Below are 21,150 nucleotides of genomic sequence, written 5' to 3'. Positions count from 1 at the left end.
CTTATCTTATCGCGTGTGAGCACCGAGAACGGCCACAATGCCGGGGAATGGCACCTGTAAAGTGTTAATTGGGGCACAGGAACAGCCCGTCTCGTCTCGGGGGGGCCGGCTTCAGAGACAATACAGCAAACACAGCGGGGCGGGGGAAGAAGACGACACCACACATGCAGGTACATTCAGCTCCGGCGGGAACGAGACATTTGTCGGTCTTTTCAAGTGCTGAGAGCCGAGCAATCCTTCACTTGTATCGTTTCTCCCCGGTGATTAGATCTGGCCCTGCGACTCTCGACTGGGCTCACCCCCGGGGCAGCCCAGCAGGTGTGAGCCTGGCCGGCACCCGGATGGGAGATTCCCCCCCGGAAAAGCTCCGGTTGCTGCTGCTCCTGCAAGAGGTGTGACTGGGACCAGTAGGGAGCGCTTACCCTGCGGGCTGTGTGGCTCTCTTACGCCCCAGCCTCCTGATGGCGACACTCTGCTGCACAAACAGGCGCCGTCCTTCGGGGGAGGCGTCAAACCGAGGTCCCGACCCTCCTTGGCCATTAGGAAACCCCAGGGCGTCTCTCAAAAAGAGACACCGGGGGTGTCCCTCTGGTGTTAGTGCTCCCCTTTACCCATCAGTCGGGGTCTCCTCCTAATCCCCGTCTCACCTGTAACAATCAATGACGAGGCCCCCCTGTCCGTGAGATTTAGTACTCGCGCAAGAGACCGGGGGCAGAGCGCGAACGCGGTCCCCCGCCCCCCCACAAATTGCGCGCTCCGGGTTCCCTCTCGGGGCCCTGCAACACAGCGGAAGGGCAGCGAGAAGGAGCCTCTTGCTCTGACGCCGCAAGGCCACAAGAGGGCGAACACCTGTCTTTATTTATCAAAAAATAAAAGGAATTTGCTAGGAATGCAAACGTTAGGTTGCGCTTCTTCATGCTGCATCATCGGCATGAGTGGAGCTTTTTAAACGTCTGTACTTACTGTGCCCCATAAGAAATCGTTTGTCCCCGTTCAAAAGAGATTGTGCGATGTCCTGCAGTGTTCGCAAAGCAAACCTTTGACAGTTTGAAAAGAGGAATTTATTCTGCTTCCTGTGCGTGCAGTAGTTACGAAGTTGAACGTCTTTACACGATTTGCTGCAGTTTTCAGTGGGCGGGCTTTGTCAGATGGCTTGGAAAACCGCACTGTGTTTCGGCTCGGGAAACATCATGAGAAGTGTCCTGCATGTTTTCTGTGTATAGCTGTCTTTTAACGCATACAGAATTCATTCAAAATCATTGATTTCTCCAATTAACAAGGGTCCCTTAAAGGATGAGTCAAAGTAACGTCTAATCGGATTAGTTTCCTTAGAGCTGGTTCAGAGTTTGCTCAAGAGTTTACCTTTCACAGATGCGCAAAGAAGAATGTTGGGGGTGCACGCTTCAAGGTGCCTTACAGCTGTAGGGAGTGATTCGAGACGATTCGTGGTGTGTGCTCGTTCCCATATACCGTACGCCCCGGGGTGCAGTGCTAGGATGACGTACAATACCGCTTGGGCACGTAACGGCGTTATATGCAAGTGCGGGACGTGAGGGTTTTCGTTTGTTCATTTTGTTTTGCTCTGCTTTGCTTTGTTTCGTGGTCAAGAGGCGTAAGGTAAGTCGTAATCCAGGGAGAACACTGGTGGCAAACAGTCCGAGGTGAGAGGCGAGGTCCAAAGTCGAAAAGGCAGAAGGGGAGTCCAATATCCAGAATAAACGAGGTAATGGAAAAACCGCCAGGTAGAGCTCTCAAGGAGTAGTCTCAATACCAGCGGGAAGCTGGTAAAAATAGCACTGCGTACCGCACGGTGGAGTGTGTGCAGGTGGGTTAACTCGTGCGGCAGCGTTTGTTAATAATCACCCACTGCTGGTGCTGATTAGATCGCTTAAGAGTTGGTCTTAACTGCCTGGCGGTCATGACAAGCTCCTCTTTAAGCTGTGGTTTAGTTTTGCAATCATGTGTTTCTAGAGCAGTTATTTATGGGGGTGGGTGGGTCTTTCACAGAGGCTCAGGACAAATCCCCCGCATGAAAGTCTACTGTGTGCGTTCAGACAGTCACAGGTCAAGAGCCAGGCAGGAGGACAATGGACAGAAGAGCCAACGAGCTAAAAATAAAAGAACGAATATGAAAAAGCCACCATCTTTTTCTTTTTGACATTTTCCGACATTCATGCAAGCCAAGACAAAGTTGCTCGTAGCTACTTGTGGATTCAAATACTCTATCGAGTGCTTTGATGAGTTTTTGCAATTTGATTTGTCGTCCTGTCAGCCTGTTTCTGTTTTTTTTTTTCAATCTAGTGATGGAAAGTAAGAGGGAAATGATGGAGCAATCAATAACCGCTCCGGAAAAATGGCAGAAAGAAATGGCCCGTCACTAAGGACATTTGTGAAGCAGAGGAGTGACATCACCACAAAGGCGACTTATTCTGCTGATCGTTTTGGTGAATAATGATTGAGGCGCGTTAAGAGAAAGGTAGCTGCGTCAGCATGCTTAGGCTGCAAAGGATAAAGCAAAGGTTTACTCCATGCTGAAAAGAGAAAAAAATTAGCACAACGTTTCGGCTGTGGAGCCTTCTGCGCCATCTTCTTTAGCGATGGTGATGATGTTTACATTGGAAAAACTGAGACACGCATACCAGAGGAGCTCGAACCACCAACCTTTCAGTTAACAGCCAAATGCACTAACCGATTGCTCCACAGAGACTGACAGCCTTTTGTGCTCCCTACATTTGCAGGTTTATGGTCAAAGAAAACAGTCGTTTGCGCTTCTTGTAGCCAGCAATATTTTTTCACTGACAACCAAGAAATTGATTTCATCTTTCACAAAATGTATGGATTTCTTCAAAAACAAGTTATTCCAGAAAGGAAATGAATTCTTGCATTAAACTGAACCAAGCTGTACATGTTTGTCTGAAATGATACATTTGGCACAACAAGACACGGAGAGAGGCACAGCTGGTATTCAGACCCAGGATCGCCTGCTTACTAGGCAGGCACTTTAAGCCACTAGGGAGCACCGCACTTTTACAGACACTTGGACACATCTGCGTTCGGTGTGCACTTAACCTGCTCTCTGAGCCCGTTGCCTCTTTCCCATTTAATAGCAGAACTGACGCCAAGAGAAATGATGAGAAATGGCATTTATCTGGCACTTCTCATGTCCAAGGAGCTCAATGCCCTTGACACCTCCCCAAGGCGACAGAGCTGTGCATTCTTTGGCGACAACATTTTTTCTTTTGTTTTATTTCTATACTTATTGATAGAAAAAAAACGATATGTCATGTACTGTAAGGGAAATGTCTCTTTTCATGGGGAAAGCTAGCACCAGCAAATGTTGTGTTCAGAAGAAGTGATTTAACATGACACGTGACCTAACATACCGGAGCAAAAGCTCACCCAGCAAGCCCTGCTTTACTTCTACAGGAGAGAAGTAGAGTCTGCAAGATGTTCAGCTGGGTAGCTATGTCAGCATGCCTCGGCTGCAAAGGAACAAGTAATAGGTTTATTGCATGCTGAAAAGAGAAGAAAGGAACCACAACGTTTCGGCCATGAGGTCTTCTCACACCTGAAGAAGCCTCACACCTGTAAAAGGTTCCATGGTTTCTTTCTTCTCTTTTCAACATGGAATACACCTATTGTCTGCAAGATGTGACAATTTCACGGTGTTTTGGAAGAAAACCTTTTTTCTTTGAATTCAAAATCAATCGGAATTTCAGCACGACACATCAACACTTTTTCTGTTTTAAGGAGATGATATTTTAAACCTGATAAAAATAGTAGGAAACACAAGTTTCTTGCTGTGAAAATTTAGATGGGGAAGTGTACTACTGGTAGCAGTGTAGAGCTCTCTGTGGTGGAGTGCAAGCGCATGTTCTATGGGCCAGTGGCGTAATGGATAATGCGTCTGATTTCGGATCAGAAGATTGTAGGGTCGAGTCCTGCCTGGCTCGTGAGGCTTTTAAACCTCTCAGGTTCCTCGGTAACAGGTTGCCGTCGTGTATATGAACTTTAGAAAAGCATTTGCCACAACCCGTAAATTAGCACGCAAGTGTGGGCTAGTTAACACAGAACTGTATGGAGATCATCTCCAGCTCCGAGCTCAATTGAAATCAGCTGAATTTGTGCTCAGTAGGGTTGGGAGGACTCAGCATTGCTATTGTTCTAATTGGCATGAACTGCAGGGGATCTGAATCAGAACATGTCAGTTAGTTCGATCATTGCGTCAATATGTAGGCCACGTTAATATAGAATTATTACTTTGTCTGTCTCGTCTTTGTATATAGCTGAATGTCCCTGACAATTTCATGTTAGTTTTTAAGAACGACATTGGTGCTAATATATACATATATAGCATATAAGGAACACGTAAAAGTTGAGTCCATGCTGAAAAGATAAGAAAACCGCCACAACGTTTCATCTTGGAATAAATCTTTACTTGTTGTTTTGCAGCCTACCCATTCTGACCTAACTCCTCCCTTGAAATTCCCTAACAGATAAGGGTACGTAACGGCTCATGCGATGCTCAGTTGCAATTTGTCCCAAAACAAACAAGAACAGCAGCTGAGGGTTTCAGTTTGAACATGCACTGTATTAAAGCAGCTTTTATTTCCATTGATAAATGCTAGATATTCCTACAGAGATTCTCCAGGTGAGTAAGCGATTCCTGTTTCTGTTTCTATTTCTGTTTCATATATATATACAGTATATATATATATGTTACATGTGTCTCTGCAATAGTATAAATGTGTTATACACTATCAGGGGCTGCTTTTTTGTGCACCTCATCTACAACAAGGGTTTTTTTTTCATTTATGTTTGTGGACCTTCACCATTTGAGGAAGTGAGTTAGATAAGAAAGTTACAGGTATGGTGAGCAATGACTGACAAAGGCACGTACTGCGTATTCCTTACAGAAGTGTAAGCAATTTGTTCTAAAAAACACCGACTAAAGTCCAACATCGTTAGCAATCTTATTACTTAAACAGAATTAACATCAATAAACTGTAAGGTGCTGGTACATGCGAGTAGATTTGATCTTCTATTAAACAAAAATGCAATTACAGCTCTAAAAAGGTCAACCTAGACTTCTGTAACAGATCTGTTCAGGTCATCGCTGTTCCTCTGACCTTGTGAGTCTTTGGAATTTTAAAAGGGTATTTTGCTTGCCTTTCATGTGGTCTGTGTACAAGTCACTGTGGCGTATGCGGTCCTACACAGCCTTGCTATAGACGTGACGAGCCTCCGCTATGTTGCAATGGAGAACAGGTTCAGTACGGAGCTGCCGAGAAAATTCAGCTGGAAAGCTCGTTACAGAAAAGCATCGTTATCTGTGTCCAGCTGCAAAGCGTCCTTCGTGGATGCTGAAGAATCGATTTCACAGGCTGCGGGTCCAGGCGATTTAGAGTGTTAAAGGTCCCAGCGAAAACGAAACGGCACTGGTCCTTTTACACGCACACACGCAACCAAATGCAAAGGACACCGTAGTCGGTAGGATTTAAACCTGCGCGGGGAGACCCCAACGGATTTCAAGTCCGTCACCTTAACCACTCGGCCACGACTACAGCGAGCGCCGCGGCCGCTGCCTTCTTGCTACAATCGAACAGGGAGTGCGAGGCGGCGGCGGTGGCGGAGGCAACTTTTTTCAAGTTCGCTCTCCGTTTAAGAAACCTTTTACGCCATACGTGCAAGCACACACACACACACCTCAGAGGACTTAAGGGTGGCTTCAAGTTGGAATGATAAAGTCTCCCCGTTCGGACATGAAAACAGAACGTTCTTAGACAGAAAGCAATCAACAACGGAGACATGTGGACGACGATTTCAGTCACTGCACTTTGAATAGCATTTTTAGTCCAGTTACAGGAGATGCACCAATGGCCCTTGACCTACGCTCTTACCAATGCCTTGAACATTCAAACAAAACAGCCCTCAAGTCCTGCGGTTTAATATAACGCTGTTACGTGTCGAGGCAGTATTTGACTCTGTCCTACCGTTGAGACACGGGGCGTATATGGAAACGAACACATGCTACGTATTGTCTCTAATCGGTCCCTACAGTTGGAAGGCTCCTTGAAGCGTGCACCCCCATCATTCATCTTTGCGCATCTGTGAAAGGTAGACTCTTGAGCAATGTTTGAGCCAGCTCTAAGGCAACTAGTGCTATTGGACAGACACCTCTGGAAGATCCTAAGAGTCTCTTAACACCACTTCCAGCAGCAAGCTTAATTGTTCGCTGGAGGTCTCCCACCCAGGTACTGACCAGGCAAAGAATCACCAGTACATTGAATGTGGAAGTTAATCCTGAAATCCAATTACATATCTCAAGGTAAGACAAATCCATAAGAACATGTCTTAGTATTACTTCATTTACATTAGTATGGCACTGAGATGGTGCTCTTCTTTAAGCTGTGGTTTACAGATGCAGCCATTCAAAACAAGCGGGCGATACCGCAATATTTTGCGGTGCGCTTTACTCAGTCTACCACGACTTACCGTAAATTCTCCTATAGTACCGCAATTAAAATAATAGTATCCGGAATTTCCACAAGGTGGAGCTAATAAAGCTCATCCTCTCATGTTTGAGCTGTCGCCATCAAAGTCTTTACCGAAGATATTACTAATAGTATTAATAATGAATGACCTTGGACAAGCTGTAAACTCAAAGTATTGCCCTGGTCCACATTCTTTTTTTCATCGACCATCTTTGTAAAAGTAACACCACAGCATTTCGCAATCACGCATTTGTTTCCAATCATGCAAAGCACAGTAATTTTTGAAAATCTCCTATTCACCATGCCTTTCACCTGCTCATAAAAGAGATCAGTTTAGGAACATAAACACAGTACTGTATGCAAACTGTACTGTATACAGATGCAGCCATTCAAAATGGGTGGGGTATTTCGCGGCATACCCCGGTCGGTGTGTCGTGGTATCACGCGGTATCACGCGGTTAATCGCGTCATTTGACGTCATGCTGGAAACTATCCGGCGTCACCTTGTAAAACCGCCAGGGGGAGCTTAACCTCTCATGTACAGCATTTGAGCTTTTAATTTTGAACTGTGTATTACAGCATGTTAATCATTAGTCATTAAAATGTTGGTATATTTTATGAAAGCAAGATTGCTCAGTTGGACAGAAGTACACAACCTACCTTTATCAGAAATATTTATGCATCAAAGCCTTTACCGAAGATATTACTAATAGTATTAATAATGAATGACTTTGGACAAGCTGTATACTCAAAGTATAATTTCTTTAGCACATTTGTACAAGCACTTGGAATCTGTCCAAGCCATACTTTGTCAGGCATTTTGTTTTAGTTCAACGGGCATAAAAACTCCCTTGCTTTTAACAGGGCGTTTCATAATTTTTAACTACGAAAATGATTTAAAATGCGACACTTATCATTCAACTAGAGCTCAAAATATCACAAGGATCCTCAAGAGCACAGCAAAGACTATTTTAAAAGATACTTGTATGAGATACATGAGAATCCAGGCTTTTTTATCAACGCTTTCTTTTCCGTATACCAGATTTTATGGAACCACTTCAGAAGGGTGTCAGCCAGTCAGATTCCAGGAATCGGTACTTTAAAGGAAAAATACACACCGGTATTCCATTTCTCCCTAACTATTTTAAGCATCGAAGTATTTAACTAGCATGTGAAATAGCGTGTGAAAAAGTGGTAGTTTTAAGCTTTTCTGCTAATATAATATGGAATCGCGTATCTAAAGAATTTAATAACGATATGATTATATTCGTGTACTGCGACAGGGCTGTGTAGGGCTGTTTCGCCTCCATCTTCATGCGACTTCCCTTGTAGCCTACTGGTCTACGTGCGCGATTGCCAACTCACAGGTTGTGTGTTCAAATCCAGCTGGTGCTGGACTCTTCTTTTAACAAACATTTCTTCGAAAAAATAGAATAGCAATATTATGGACAATCAATTGACTTTTATATTTCAAAATATCACAACATGATCGATTCTAAGTCATTTTTGATAACAATGAATAGTCACCTTCTTCCCTTCTGACAACGGTCACTGCTTCTGCTTCCTGCTTCTATTGTGTGTGTGTGTGTAATAGAGTAAATTTTTATAGAGAAATGGAGGCTGGACAGTATGCGTTACAATATAAACATTTATATTGATTTAAATCGTGTTTTGATTTAAATCGTAAACGCGTGTTTAATTATATGTGTTTTTTTAATCATAATCAGGCTAATGCAACATAAATTGATACAGTATCTTTGTCTTCTAAGTATTGTTGTAACAGAAGAAATAAGGTTCTTGATCCCGAGATGAAGTAAAACAGATGAGTTTATTGCATGCAAGGAACAATAAAGCCGAAGTCTTGTTTCCCGCAAGAAACAACAAAACCGAAGTATTGTTCCCCGTACTGTTACAAACTTTTGGGTTATATAGTGTTTTCTTCTCCGTTTCTGACGTCACTCGGTCTGATGGTAAAGAGGGGGGTTCATGGTATTTGGCCAGTTTACGATGTTCTGGACAAATGGTCAGTTTAACATTACACCCAGGGGGGTTCCTAGCTTGCATCTGCAATCCTTATCAGTTAACCCCCCTTTCCTGCCATAAACCCCAGCTTGTGACTTGAAAATCTAAACCCCCTACAGAAAGGATTAAATTCAAACCCCCGTCTTCACATCTTTCTTCATTCCCCCCTTATAAAATATGGCATACGTCAGTGTAGCCTATTTTTATACATACAATGTCAGGGCAGATCTTTCCTTTCTTGGCGAACAGGTATGTATTGCCATGACATTGTACGTTCCACAGTTATAGCAAGATGTGATACATGTTTTTGTGCACGTGATGATTACAATTATACATATAAACAATACTATTCCTACAAATAAACACTGTAAAAAGGTTCCACCCCAGGCCCCAAACACAGACTTTACCCAAGACCCAATTCCCCAATTTTCAGTATAATAGTCCTGATATTTCTGTCCCTCATTGTAAATGTGTTGGGCCAGATCTGAGATGTGCTCAGAATTATCAGGGATATATGTGCAGCATTCAGTGCCAATTACTGCACAAGTTCCTCCTTGGGCCGCCAGTACATAATCTAAAGCTAGTCGGTTCTGCATGGCCACTGTTCTGAGGGCTACCATCTCATCATTAACAGCCTTCAGACTAGATGAGGTAGAATTTGCTAATTCTTCTAAAGTCGAGGCCATTTGAATTAACTCTCGACTCAGAAAGTTCATGCCGGCTTGTGGAAATATTATACCTAAATAATATTCCCAATCAGCCAATTTTCTTTGTGGTCTGTGGTTAGGTCCGAAGGGGCTGTGGGTTTGAACACGGATATGAGGAACCACATATCCTAAATAACATGAGCCAGACCACTGGGCTGGCAACCATGGGTAGGCTCGTTTTCCACAACTGAAATATGTTCCGTTTGGCGCTCCCCATGCCTCTGAAAATAAGAAGCTTATACCAAATTGTGGGGTGTGCCGATCCCATCCTGGAATTTGGAAGGTAGAGGTGGATATATTTGCAGCGATGGTAAGGTTGCAACGACTCCATCCAACCAAGTGCAGACCATTAGTGTGCTGAAAACATATGTTTCCCTCACGTTCCTTATTTAGAGTCAGGTATGGTGGTGTATGGCTTCTGTTATATTTAGGAGCGTAAGAGCCTGTGAAACTCGTGGGCTCTAAGCCTCGCTCCTGTAGATATTGTAATGTTGTGTAGGTTAAAGTCGTGTTATGGCAACCCCCATAGTTTGTCATATTAAAATCTCCTAAATTATCCCTCCAAATGATCATGCCTATGACTTCCTCGAGACGCCAAGGAATGGCCCCCATAGGAAGTCCTTCCTGTACATATTTGGGTAATGCGGCACACACCCAGCAGGCACTTTGGTTGGTTTTCTTAGCTGTCAGATAGGAGAGGCCTAAAAAGGAATTAATTCCATGTTCTCCTTTGTGGGAGAGATGATCATTAATCCCTGCGGAACATAGTCCTACAGCAACAATTATCGTTATTGACAGAAATGATTTCATTCTGAGTCTGTAAATGGGGATGAGGCTCGTCGGCAGTGTGACGCGTGGATCCAGCGATCTTTTCCTTCCACTCAAACCGCAGACTCAGTTGTCAACAGGATCTGGTAGGGTCCGTCCCACCTGGGCTGGAGAACCTGTGAAGGAAATTTCCTGATCCACACCCACTCTCCTGGGATGAGGTCGTGCCCTCCTTCAGGTGGTGGTCCCCACGCCTCCAGGACCTGCTCGCGGGCTCCTTGGGTGGCCTCTGTCAGCAACTTGCAATACTGTAACAGAGAATCAGTTAGTATACTCAAGCCTACTCTGTCATGTCCTGGAGAGTCACTCAGTCTCATGGGACGCCCCGTGATCACCTCAAACGGGCTCAGCCCCACTATTCGATTTGTCCCAGCCCGGATGCTGCACAGTACGGCGGGCAATGCATCCACCCAGGGGATCCCTCCCAGGTGGTACTTTGTCAATTTAGCTTTCAAAGTCCGGTTCACCCGTTCCACCATGCCGGAGGACTGCGGGTGATGAGGGCAATGCAGGTCCCATTTGATCCCTAGTAGGTCTGCCACCACCTGACACACTTTTCCAGTAAAATGTGTGCCCTGGTCTGAGTCTATGCGACACGGGAGTCCCCATCGGGGAATTACTTCTGTCACGAGATATTTGGCAGTTGTCTGCGCAGTCTCTCGTTTGACAGGGACAGCCTCCACCCATCTAGAAAACTGGTCCACCATCACTAGGAGACCTGTTTTCCCTTTACAGGGTGGCAGTGAACAATAGTCTATTTGCCAGTGTCTAAAGGGCCCCTCGGGTGCAGGACGTCGAAGATTAGGAGCCCGAACCGGCGGTGCTCCAGAGGCTTTTTGGCACTCGCCACAGCGTTGTACCACATCAGCTGCGAAGGGTGTGAAGCCTGTGCCCACCCAGCTCTGAGCAAAGCGTCGAGTCATTCGGCTAACACCTGGGTGCCCTCTGGAGTGTATTTGCTGTGCCAGGTAGGGCATTAGTTGCTTGGGACAGGCGGGTCTGCCTGTACGCTGGCACCTCCAGGTCCCATCCTTCTGCAGCCCCACATTGCGTTCCATCCAGGTCCATTTCTCAATCCTTAGGGCCTGGGCCTGGAGCTCGCTGAGCTGTTCCGTCCGGAGTGCCTGTATGTTCACTGTGCAAACTGAAATAATCTGAAGAGGTTTTTCTATAGCCCACTCCTCCCATTGCCCCAGGGCAGCTTGACGTGCTGTCCAGTCTGCCAGCTTATTGCCCCTGGCCTCGGGAGTGTCCTCTCTGCTGTGGCCCTTACATTTGACTACAGCTACCTGCTTTGGGAGTTGGAGAGCCGCAAGCAGCTCAGACACCAGATCTGCATTCTTTACCGGAGTGCCAGCAGAGGTTAAAAAATCCCTATTACTCCATAACCTTCCAAAGTCATGGTATACTCCAAATGCGTATCATGAGTCTGTGTATATTATGGTGGTCTTGCCTTTTGCTAATTTACAGGCTTCCACCAAAGCTTTCAGTTCAGCTCACTGTGCTGACGTGGGTACCTCAAATCTTCCCCCACATTGGATATCATGTTCTGTAGTCACAGCCCAACCCGCTTTCCTCTCCCCACTAGAATTTATGAATGAAGTTCCATCAGTGAAGAGGATGAGGTCTTCATTCCTTAGTGGTTGCTCGGCTATTTTGATGCCCTCATCTTCTCCCATTGCCCAAACATCACAGCTGTGTTCTAACATGTAGGCTTCTGATGGGTCAGGTAACAATGTGGCTGGATTTAGAGCTCCTTCACGTTCAATGGTAATATTTGGAGCCTCTAACAAGACCTGCCACTTGCTCCATCGTATCGCATTAACCTGACTGACCCGATTCAGGGACATGAGGGTGTGTACCGCATGTGGGCATCGAACAATCAGTTGTTGATCTAGTACTATGTTATTGACTGCCTGTACTGCTAGACAGACGGCCTGAACGGCTCGTAGACATGGACCCCAGCCCCTGGCTACCTCGTCCAAGGATCCAGAGTAATACCCTACCGGGCGGTACCTACCCCCATGTTCCTGTGTTAGTACAGCTGTCCAAAATCCATTCTTTTCACTTACGTAGAGGTAGAATGGTTGATCTGTCTGAGGAAACCCCAATGCAGGAGCCTGTAACAGAGCTTGTTTTAAATCATTAAAAGCATGTTCAGCTTCAGGACTCCAAGCAATAGGATCAAGGGACCTCCCTCCCCCCTTTAATAGGTCTGTAAGTGGTTTGGCCCTTTCAGAAAAAGCATCAACCCAATTTCTATTGAAATTGCACAGACCCAGAAATGATCGGAGCTCTCTCACCGTATTGGGACTAGGGTGTGTTCGGATTGCCTAGGCCCGATCTTCTGTCAATTCCCTTTTTCCCTGACTAATCTTTTGTCCCAAGTAAATTACGGTGTCTAGGCATAACTGTGCTTTGCTATAACTAGCCTTGTGTCCTTTTTTAACCAGTTGGTTGAGAATAATTTGGAGGTCCTTCTTGTGGGTTTCCTCATCAGGAGACGCGATTAAAATATCATCCACATATTGGATAACGACGGAGGACACTTGAGGCAGCTCCCGGAGATGCCTCCGAAGTGCCATGTGATACACGGTGGGGCTGTTATGAAACCCCTGTGGTAACCTGGTCCAAGTATATTGTTCTCCATCTACAACAAAAGCGAACCAATCTTGTAACTCTGGGTGTAGAGGAAAAGACCAGAACCCATTAGCCATGTCAATTACTGAAAACACCTGGTGCTCAGGGGTCAGTAGTTGAAAAATAGCAGAGGGGTCTGCTACCAAGGGGGTGAGACGGTTGATGTGTTGATTAGCTTTTGAGTAATCAACTGTGAATCGCCATGCTCCGCTGGCTTTCTTTACGGGCCATATTGGACTGTTGCTTGTACTATGTGTTTTTCGTACAATGCCTTGAGTCAATAGTTTTTGTATTACTGGTCGAACCCCTTCCTCCGCCTCTTTGTTGATTTTATATGGCTTTGTGTATGGCGGGGATTTCCCAGTAAATGTGGCGGGTTCCATATCCAGAAGCCCGCATTCGTCCTTATCCATAGTCCAAATTGAATGCCCTTTTAGTTCGTCTTTTTGGAGGGACCAGATGTTTACCTCCACCCTCTCCTCATGTATGGTTAATGTAACCCCTTGTAGGTATTTCAGAGCATCCCATCCCAACAGATCTGGGGTAGATCCTACCCACATGACAGCATTAAATGTTACCTCCCCATCTCCTAGTCTAATCTTGAGTTTTTGAGTTTCTCTGAGTGTTATTCGATTACCCCCTACACCAGTGGCCTCCAGCTCCCTCCCTGTGAACATGACACCACACCGTTTGGCTGACTGTTCAGATAAACACGATAATTGAGCCCCAGTGTCCCATAAAAGTGACATTTGAATCCCATTAATCGTGCATTGTAATTTGAGCTCTTTTTCACTCAGTTCCTGAGATAGGCGTAGGGAGGCCACTAGGGGGAGTCCTAGTTTAAAAGCTCCCTGATAGCGCGTTTGTCTGCTTCGCTCAAATCCTGTAATTGTGACAACAGGTTTTTTTGCCCCTCTCGATTCGAGGGATTGAAAGGGGGATCTCGGTATCTTCCAATCCTGCCCTCACTGGCTAATCGCTTTTTGCAATTCTTTTGCCAATGTCCGAAATTTTTACAATAATGGCACCGAGTTGTAATTTCGCCTTTTGGATTTAGTCGGGTGTCAGGGCCAGCTCCACCCTTCAGTATGGGGGGTGTCCACCCTGTTTGTATTGCCCGCACCTTAGCATACATATTTCTCTCGATTTGCCGTGCCATTTTAACTATTTCCTCAAATTGTTTAGTCGTATCTTGCCCTATTTCGGGCTCTTTTAACTGAAGGGCTTTGGCTATATCAGGCTTAACACCGCCCAAATAAATTTGTTTAATCACAGCAGAGGCGTCGCTATTCACATCATCTTCGTCACTTAGTCCTGAGCATTCCAGCCAGAGTGTGACGAAGCGGTCAGTGAAGTCAGCCACATCCTCGCTTTCTTTTTGCTGACGCGCAGATATCTTTTTCCAATCTGTCTTTGGTGGATAATTTTGTTTAAGCCATCGCCAAACCCATTCCCATCGCCCTCCCCTGCCGTTATCCTCACACAATTGTTTAAGTTCTCCGACACGCTTTTCCCCTGTCCTTCTGAGGATCATAGCGGCAGTCAGGGGGGAGATACCATAAGTATCTTTTAATTCCTGAAGCGCACTCCAGGTTCGCTGCATCCCTAATTTTGGGTGCGGTACTTCTCTAGCCCACCGGTCAATATCCTCCGGTTTTGGATTTGATCGTATTGGGGATTCAGGGAAGGTAGGTGCGAGAACGGACCCCCTCGGCGGGGTGCGAGACGGAGCTAGAGTGGCGCTGTCATCAACGGCGCCAGCCCCTGCTACATCAAGTCCTTTCCCACTTCGAGTGAGAGTACAGACCTACGGGCGCCCTCCCTCTAACAGGGGAGACTCTGATCCGTCTTTATCACACTCATACCAAGTGTTATCCCAATCCGACCCCCCATCTCCATATGGCCACTGTGGGAATTGATCCCAATTATTTTCGTTTCCTGCCTGTTTGTTCCCCTGTGGGAGAGCAGGATATAACTTAGTCGCCGGCTGTAGCACATTAACCAGTGCAGCGTGACCAGGAGTTAATTCCTTCTTTAGTTTCTCATTCTCCTGTACTCCCTCTTTTCGCTTTTTTTCTAGTACCTCTTTTGCCGCGAATAAATTATCTTTCCTCTCATTTAACGCTTTTATTTTTTCTGTGAACTCCTTCTCTTTTTTATCCCATTCTGATTTCTCCTTCATGCTAATCTGCCACCTCAGGTGTCGGCCGATCACCAGGGCTGCAGCTAAATCTTTGTTTTTGTTCCAATGTTCATACGCTTTTTTACAGGCATCTTCGCCCCAAACTCCTTCTGACAGACTCAGCTTCATCCTATATTTCTCTTCCCTTTCAGTCAATTTACACTTTTCCGATATGTAATCAGATACTTCCACCACTTTCTCAAACACCCAATTAGCACACATGTTTGGTTTCTTTAAGATTTACTTTTGTCGTGTGTGAGGTAACAGCTCATTCAGTAGGGGGATGTTTTCACTTGGAAAAACCTGTGCATTACTGCACTCATTCAGCTAAGGGCGTCTGTTACCTCCAGATCTAAATGCCTCTCCGAGACTTTAGAGAGGGCTTACACCGCACTGTTCACAGGTAAGAAACGAGACCTCGAAAACCCCCTTTCTTGATCAGTAATTCACCATCCCCAGAACGCCAGCATCGCTGCTTTTGCCCCGGGGTGGACTTACGCACTGAGCTCAATCAGGGCGATTCTCGGGTCTCAACGTCCTTTAAATCCTGCTACTTAATGCTTTGCTCTTTTATTATGAGGTGTGTTTATGTTAGTGTCGTGCGTGTGTATATGTATTTCACAAACAAGGAAAACACCAAAAACATACATACATATATATATATCTCTTCTACTCCTGTTTCCTTTAAAACAAAAAAACCACGCCACGCCAATCTGTGCACAATCAAGGCGTAGCTAATCTCAGGACCCCGGGCGCAATTAAGGCCCACACCAATCCTGGATTATACGTGCATTTAATGCACCACTCCAGAACCCCGGGCGCAATTAAGGCCCACACCGATCCCGAGCCACAGAACTCCGGGCGCAATTAAGGCCCACACCGATCCTGAGCCTCAGAACTCCGGGCGCAATTAAGGCCCAAACCAGTTCTGACCTTCAGAACTCCGGGCGCAATTAAGGCCCACACCAGTCCTGAACTTCACGGTAAGGGTCCAAAACCCGTTCAAAAACTCCACGCGCAATTAAGGCATATACCAGCTTCGAACGCCTGTACACAATACCGCGGAACCCCTGCCAGACCAAATTCTGGGCTTACAGCAAACAACCCATTACATACACCGGTGTCTTCCCCGGGCCAGAGGAATTCAGAAACTCACGTTTACTCCGTCATCTCGGGCGATTCTCGCAGGGAGCAGAGATTTCCCAATCGGTCAGAGAGAGTCAGGACTTTTAAATAAAAGAGGAGTCCTTACCTCTTAGTTATGTGCGCGCTGACCATCTCTCCTGCCGATGGGAAGTTCTGCGCCTTCTGGAGCATCCGCCGACTACGCCAAATTTGTTGTAACAGAAGAAATAAGGTTCTTGATCCCGAGATGAAGTAAAACAGATGAGTTTATTGCATGCAAGGAACAATAAAGCCGAAGTCTTGTTTCCCGCAAGAAACAACAAAACCGAAGTATTGTTCCCCGTACTGTTACAAACTTTTGGGTTATATAGTGTTTTCTTCTCCGTTTCTGACGTCACTCGGTCTGATGGTAAAGAGGGGGGTTCATGGTATTTGGCCAGTTTACGATGTTCTGGACAAATGGTCAGTTTAACATTACACCCAGGGGGGTTCCTAGCTTGCATCTGCAATCCTTATCAGTTAACCCCCCTTTCCTGCCATAAACCCCAGCTTGTGACTTGAAAGTCTAAACCCCCTACAGAAAGGATTAAATTCAAACCCCCGTCTCCACATCTTTCTTCAGTATCTTAATAAAGTGAAGGAGCTGCCCCTTCGCCAAGGCGGCGTGGGGCAGAATGGACAACATAATGCAACTCCTGGAAACGAATGCGGTGCTCAGCTACCAGTACATTCTGCTGGGGCTGGCACCTACCGGACTGGACAGGGGGACGCAGTTCCTGATGTGGCTGCTGCTGTCCCTCACAAAGAAAGGCCTGTGGGACGCGAGGAACAATCTCATCCGGCACAACAACAAGTGGGGAGCGAGGGAGCTGGAAGAGAGGATCCTGGCGGACCTCAGGAGGAGGATGAAGCGCGATGTTGCTAAATGGGGTTTCCCCACGGCAAAGGAGCGCTGGAAAGGCCTATGGACCCTGTACAGGGATTAATGGTTTACAGCAAGCGGTAGGGTTTGGAGGGACTCTCATAATAGCGCAAATACGCCCACCCTTGCAAGGATTGATAACGGACAATCACCGCCGTTCCACCGATGTTTTAATTTTGTGGAGTGTTATCGTGTGAGATGTTTCCTTTTGAGATGTGTTTTTTTTCGGAATAAAGTATATTTTATAAGAAAAAAAAAAGATTGTACCATAAAGATTTCCATGGAGAGGACTATGGTTTCCTGCAGGACTATGCCGGTAGGAGGACCAGGTTCCACAACTTCAAGGGGCTGTGTCGAGGCGATCCACAGTACTGTCAGGACCAGCCGTGGCAGTTTTAGGATTCCCATTCTGGAACATAGATGAGGCACATGGTACAGTTCCACTATAATTTTGAATATATTTTCCTAGCAGGACCTACAGTACAGTACCTAACTGCCTGCAGCTACAAAGGGGCACCCCCCTCTTTGATCGGGTTTGGACGTTTAACCCTATTCTGTGTTCTCCGGCGCCATTTGAGGTGGGCGATACAACCGGAGGTGGTTGCGATGCACCCACTTGTAGACCAGAGATTGCCTTCCCTTCTCAATCTGAATTCGATAAGCTACCGGTGATACCTTATCGACAATCTCGTGGGGTCCTGTCCAACTGGGTAAGTACTTCCGGGCCACCCCTGTGGGTTTGGCAAATTGGAAGTACAGGACCTTGTCTCCTACTTGGAGTTCCTGGTTAACTGCCTTTCAGTCATAGTATGCTTTCCTACCCTCTGCACTCCTTCCCAGATTGTTCTGGGCAAAAGCAAAGGTTGCCTGCAGATGTGCTCGCAGGTCTGACACATACTGATGGGCCGTAGCAGCCCCCGTCGTGCTCAGGTCCTCCACCCCATAAAGACAGTGTAGGGGAAGAGTCATCTTCCGACTTGTCATCATCTCAAAAGGTGGGACCCCCGTAGAGCAATGGGGCGTAGCTCGGATGGCCATCAGAACCAGGGGCAGCTTAATGTCTCAGTCCCTACTGCTGTTGGAGACAAACTTTTTGAGCATACTAACCACCGTTCGGTTTGCCCTTTCTGCCTGGCCCGAGGATTGAGGGTGGTAGGAGATATGCAACTGGGTCTTGACCCCAAGCATATTCCACAGGGTTGCCATTACTGTAGCTGTGAAATGGGTTCCCCGATCCGAGACCACGGTCAGGGGGAATCCCCATCGACTGAACACATGGTTCACCAACAGCACTGCAGTTGTCTCTGCCGTGTCGTTGGGTGCTGGGAGGCACTCAATCCATTTTGTGAATGCACACGTAACAGTGAGGAAATATTTGTTCCCTCTGGATGACCTCACCAGCGGCCCCACCCAATCCATTTGAAGATTGGACCAGGTGAATGTCATGCCCTTTTTCTGGAGTGGTGCACGGTGCAAGGGCCGTGATGGTTGGAACTGGCTACACGTCAGACACCCCTTTACATACGCGGCGATGTCTTGGCCCATGTGAGGCCAGAATGCCACCTGCTGGATAGTGTCGTATGTAGCCTTGATTCCCCGGTGACCCCCACAGGGTTCGTCATGAGCGTGTTGGATCATGACCCCCCGATGACAGTGGGGAACTACCCACTTTGGGACACCTTGTGTAACTGGTACACAAACCAACAACCCCTTTATAATTTTTAGGTTGTCTTTCACCTCTGCCAGCTCCTTCAGCTCCAGAGACTGGCTCAGCACCTGCTCCGAAAGAGGTTGACGCACTGGGTCAGCGATATGCTGATACATTTGCCCAATTGCTGGGTCCTGTTTCTGCATTTCCGCAAGATCGGTGTTAAAACCCTGTGACCCAAGCACTACAGATTGAGGGTCAGCTCCGACATCCTGTCTAGCCCTGCTTCGGGTGACCGCCTTGACCTCAGCCACGAATTCTGGGGGTAGCCATTCCTGCTGGAACTGCCAGGGTTCACCCTCTAAGGCGCCAGATTTGGCCAACCGGTCGGCCTCATCATTCCCGTCTTTGTCGGGTCCCTTCACCTGGGAGTGTCCCTTCACCTTCCTCCAGTAAACCATCATTCCAGCCTCGGTCGTGAGCTTGTCACTGGCCAGGAACAACTCTTTGTTCTTTACTTCCTTGCCCCGGGCATTTTTCATGCCGTTACCCTTCCAATACGGAACGTGAGACACGAAGCTATGTCGGGCGTAGTTCGAGTCACTACAGATGACAAACTGTTTAAGGCCATGTGTCAGGGCCTGCTGGAGGGTGATCAGCACCCCAGCTACTTCCGCATACTGACTAGTCTTTGGTCCTAGCTTATAGCGGGTCGGCCCACAGGGAGTATTGTCTTGCCAGACTACTCCTACCCCTGCTAGCACCTGCTGTTCGTGGCGAAAAGAGCAACCGTCAACATAGGCCATGGGTAAGCCCTGGCCCATGTTCTCATCGTAGTACCGATGATTGTTCGGTAGCTCAGCAGCGGGAATTGTTTCTGGAGCTTCCATGTCAGTGTCACAGCCGTGACACACTTGGCCCAAAGCCAGGCCCTGTCCCAGGTACATTTTCTTGCTCTGTGCATAACGTACCTCTATCTCATAGCCTTGTAGGGCCATCATTCATGCCACAATCCTGCTATTTGACACCCTGCCCGCTTTCAGTCTCTGGCTATGCAGGAATGTCACAGGTTGGTGGCAGGTTTCGATGATGATCTTTTGTCCCCCAACATAACTACGGAAGTGTTCTACCGACCAGACCGTAGACAACAGGGCCTTCTCGCAGTCCAAGAACTTTTGCTCCACTGGGCTCAGGGCTCGACTGGCATATGCCACCACCCTTCGCTCTTGGTTATATTCCTGACTCAGAGCAGCCCCAAGGCAGTGCTCTGAGAACCCTGCTTCAAGGTAGAAGACCTTATTTTTGTCAGGGTAGGCCAAGCTCGGCGCACTACCGAGTCTGCGCTTCAGCTCCATCACAGCCTGTTCTGGGGAAGGCCCCCACTCAAAGGGCACGTCTTTCTGCAACAGCTTGTGGAGGGGCCTTGCTATTTCAGCGTAATCCTCAATGAACTGCTGGGAATAATTACATACTCCCAGAAAGCTGCGCAGTTCAGACAGGTTAGTGGGCGACTTCATATTCTGGATAGCTTGGACTCTGCTGGACTGTGGCTGTATGCCTTGGGCTCCAACCAACAGTCCCACGTACTCCACTTGGGTCCTACACCACTGTCCCTTAGCCAGGGACAGTTTGGCCCCTGCACAGGAGAGCTGGGTCAACACATGCCTGATCTCGGCCATGTGTTCTTCCCAGGTCTGACTCCTCATCAGAATATCGTCCACATAGACCAGGTTGCCCCTGGCGGCTGCATCACTCATGGCTTTGTGCAGAAATATGTTGAACTCCGCTGGGGAGTTGGAATACCCAAAGGGGCATCGATTCCAGGTGAACTGCCTGTTTCCAAAGGAAAAGGCCAGTTTGTACTGGTCTGTTGGTTCTACCTTAAGGGTCCAGAACCCATTGGCCACATCCACTGTGGTGAAATATTTCGCTGTTGTCACCTTGAATAACTCCTGATCTAGGTAGATCATTGGCCATCGTGACAAAGGAACCTGTTTATTCAGCTGCCGGTAGTCAATGGTCAGACGCCATTTACCATTGGGTTTCAGCACCGGCCACAGTGGGGAGTTATAAGTGGAGTTACACTCCCTTATGATCTGACGCTCTAGTAGAGCATCCAACGTCTGCTTTATGGACTCGTATGCCGTGAGGGGAATGCGATACTGCCTGACATAGGTTGGGCGGGCGCCAGGGGCCGTTGGAATGCGCACTGTGTTCAAATCCGTCACCCCGCAGTCATAGGCGTCCCGTGCAAACACTTCCCGGAAATCCTGGAAATTCTGACGCAGCTGCTGACGCTGGCTTTCCGTTTCCAGGGCATCTGCCTTGCCAACCTGTTCCTGTACCTGCTCTAGGAACCCCGCTTTTGACGGCATGGCGGTATCCCGGGTCGTACTCTCGGCTGAGTGGTCCATCGGAACACCTGCGTGTACTGTGTACACAACCATCTCATCCTTATCGCTAAGGTCCACCCTGCACACCTCCTGGTTGCAGAATCCCTCTATTGGCATAATTGCAATCATCCGCCGGGGGTAGGTGTAGTACACCTGCTCGGTTCCCCCCTCCCTGGCCAAGGGACCAGG

General features: G+C 47.2%; 1 non-coding gene across 1 annotated transcript; it reads right to left on the bottom strand.

The window, feature by feature from the left end:
• Positions 1 to 5,482: 5,482 nt before the first annotated feature.
• Positions 5,483 to 5,564, bottom strand: trnas-uga (transfer RNA serine (anticodon UGA)). Its single transcript has one exon. It is a non-coding gene; the product is annotated as a tRNA-Ser (tRNA).
• Between the last annotated feature and the right edge of the window lie 15,586 nt (positions 5,565 to 21,150).

This window comes from Lepisosteus oculatus, unplaced genomic scaffold (assembly GCF_040954835.1).
Source record: "Lepisosteus oculatus isolate fLepOcu1 unplaced genomic scaffold, fLepOcu1.hap2 HAP2_SCAFFOLD_63, whole genome shotgun sequence".
Lineage (NCBI taxonomy): Eukaryota > Metazoa > Chordata > Actinopteri > Semionotiformes > Lepisosteidae > Lepisosteus > Lepisosteus oculatus.
This window is presented reverse-complemented; position numbering and strand designations above follow the sequence as displayed.